Here is a 3,338-nt window from a genome sequence, read left to right as displayed (position 1 = left end):
TCCTAACATTGACACTCTTCCTTCTCCACAATTTCAGATATAGTAATTTCCATTGGGTTCCAGGATTCAACGCCAGCCCTTCCCGTTATGTCAATAATTCAGAATATAATTGATACCCTGAGGTTGTCTGTGGAAGTGTATGTAACAATAATACGGCGTCATCAACAGTTGGTGGAGGCTTAACTTTATCGATATTGTATGTGAGAAGAAAACAGCCTCCATCTGAACTTGGATAAAACTTAAATCCAATCTTTTGCCGGTGAAAGGCTTGGGATTGATATATATATTGGTAATCTGTGTTTGGAATGTGTTAAAAACTTTGCCTTGTTGTCATCATCATCATCATCAGCTCATCAGCAGTATAAGGTCCCCAGGAAATATATATATATATATATAGTGAAACCTGGAAGGCGCAGTGGAATAACAAAGAGATTTCTACTTTGGTGACACAGGAGACATGGGAAACTAGGTTTACTAGCAAGCTTCCCATACATTTTTCACTTTTCTCTATTCATTCAAGTGTATATCTCTCCCCGTATCACTACTTATTGTAAACTTGGATCTTTTTTATTTACTACTATATATATATATACATATGCAAGTAAAGTAACATACTTATCTCTTTCATATGGTACTGGATCATGACACTTTTATCCATTGATATTTTTTTGCTGACTTAGAGCGTGTAGAGATAAATTTATTGGAAAAATTCTGTAAGATGTTAGATTTTAGGGTAAGTTACTCGACACTCTTTGAGATTAGGCTAAATTACACAAACATTCCCCTTATTTTATAAAATTACGGCCACACTTTCTGAGGGCTGTTAGTGGCTTTTCATAGGGTGTTTGTGTAAGTTTTGTATTTGAATAAGGAGTGTAGCTGTAATTACAACTATAACCTCCGAGAATGTGGCGGTAATTTTACAAAAAGTTGAGGGTAATTTGTAGGGGTGTTCATGTAATTTACACTACATCTTATTTGAAAAAGTAGGTACTAAAATATTCAGATAAAATTTATTTGAAAAAAGTAGGTACTAAAATATTTAGATAGAATGGGATGATGAAGATGATGTTTAGGCATACAAGTGGTAAAGATGATGTTTGTGCTTCAAAGTCTGATTTTCTTGGCATCAATACATTTCTCAGAATTTCCTAAGAATTTGTACAAAATAATAAAAAGTGATCAAAATCAATCTGAATCATTTGATTCTGGAAAAATGCAGCCGGAGAAAAACAAAACTCAAAACATTAATAAAGAAAGCGCATATATATATATATATATATATATATATATCACCACAACAATTAAACAACAACATACATATTCCCCAAATAAATCAACAATAATCAATATATATATATATCAAGAACAAAAAATAGAAAGAATTCCTCCCCAACATACAAATCGAAACATCCAGATTCAGTTCTTCATGAGAGCCAAGAGCGAGAGCAGCACGGAAGAAGCCACCACCGCCGCGGAAACCGGCACAGAGTATCCAGCACCGGCGTCAGGCGAGGGCGCCGGAGCCAGCCCCAATTCTCCCTGAGCAAATGCACCTGAAAGAGTCGCCATAATAATGGCAACAAGCATCAACGCCATCATCACACACTTGCAACCCGCCATTGATATTTGATTATTTCTTCTGTATATGTATTGCAACTAGTGTATGTATTCTCCTGAGTCCTGAGGTGCTCTATATGTATACACAGAGGTTGGGCCTGGGGGGGTTGTAGCGTGTGGGCCCACAAAAAGCGTGGACAGATGGGGAGGAGAGGTGGGGACACGCCCCATGTTAGAACAACATTGCAAAGATTGATTTGAATAAGGAAAGTAAAAGCTAAGTTAGCTGCAAATGCTTACCAAAAAGTTCGGCTACTCTCACTTTATCGTAATTTAATCAATCCCTATTATTATAGTTGCATAATTAATGCCGAGTTAATTAATTAGTAAAAATATATTATTTTTTATTAAAATACTATTTATTTAAGTTTTTTTAAGCAAAAATATTGGCTTAGCCCTATCAAAATTTAATCGATTAATTTAAATAAATTTTAAATTTTAATAAAAGTTTTAAATTAAGTACATAATTGCTTTACAAATTAAATACAAAATATAGTGATATAAAGTATTCATTTGACTCTGTGATTGAGCAGGTCAAACCTGCAGTTTAAGTATAAATATATTTTCTTTTATCAATTTTAGTCCTCTATTTTATAGGATTCATGAAATTAAATATGTCAAATTTTTTCAATATTATTTTCAAAAAAGTTACAATAAAACATTCAAATTAAATTATTTATTAACTATAATTGTTTCATCTATATCAAAAAATGCTCCATGATATTTGAAGCTAAGCTCTGTCGGCCGCTGGGGCTCGATAGGACTTAGCTTTTTCCTGTCTATAAATGATTTTTATAATTTTTTTAAAAGAATTATTCTGCTCTACAGTTCTGATTGATTTTTTTTTTTTTCTCTCCCTAAAAAGAGAAAAGGAAAAAGAAAATGTTGAAAGCGGAGGGGGCCAGGGGAGGTGGGTGGGAGTGAGCGCATTGAGACACATGCATGGGTTAGGTTAGGTAGTTGGTTTTAGACTTTGATTAGTACGTAGTTTAGCTAATTCATTTTCTTGCTGTCTAAGCCAAGATTTCCACTGTCGGTGCAGTGACGTGTGTTGTAGAGGTGGCAAGAGGGAGGGTTGGGTTGGGTTGGATTGGGTTTAAAATGAATCAGATTGAATTGGGCTAGTAGTAGTAGTCATAATAAAATGATAATACATTTAAAATAATTCGTAATGATAATTATTATTTGTCTACAATAATATTATATGTAAAGTATTATTAGATATTGGTATTTGATATGCTCGTTAGAATTCATAACATAGTTGTATATTGTCAATTTTATTCACAAAAAAAAAGAAAAGAAATGATTTTTATATGGTCATATATAAATTGCAAGTTTCGAATATTTTGTAAGATTCTTCATTTTTCTTTTGTTTTATCATTAATTTGTAAAACTATTAATTTAATAAATATATGTAAAAAAAGTTTGTCTCTCATAAAAAATACTGAAGTAGTTAATGATATATAGCACAACAGAGTCAACAATGAATTTAAGGCTTTAAGCAATTAAACCATGGGTTGGACCCACATAAGACCCATGATTAGTCCACATAAAACTCATTATCAACTCATATAGGATCCATAATGTTATAAAATTTAATTAAATTCAACTCATTTATTACAATCTGATGATGCCCCTAAAGTTATTGGACCAAACCCACAAGTTAGACATACTGGCTTAGCCGACTAAAAGCCCAGCTGGCTCATCAGCAAGATAGA

At 32.8% G+C, this 3,338-nt stretch overlaps 1 protein-coding gene across 1 annotated transcript in view; it reads left to right on the top strand.

Annotated features, from left to right (window-relative positions):
• LOC105168970 (E3 ubiquitin-protein ligase makorin) overlaps positions 1–1,517 on the top strand; it is a 7,900-nt gene extending 6,383 nt beyond the window's left edge. The window contains exon 8 of the mRNA XM_011089206.2: positions 38–1,517. The gene's annotated coding sequence lies outside the window, so the exon portion shown is untranslated. The remainder of the gene's footprint in view (positions 1–37) is intronic.

Source organism: Sesamum indicum, linkage group LG1 (assembly GCF_000512975.1).
Source record: "Sesamum indicum cultivar Zhongzhi No. 13 linkage group LG1, S_indicum_v1.0, whole genome shotgun sequence".
Lineage (NCBI taxonomy): Eukaryota > Viridiplantae > Streptophyta > Magnoliopsida > Lamiales > Pedaliaceae > Sesamum > Sesamum indicum.
Note: the sequence above shows the minus strand (reverse complement) of the source record. Positions and strands in the feature narration are given on the sequence as shown.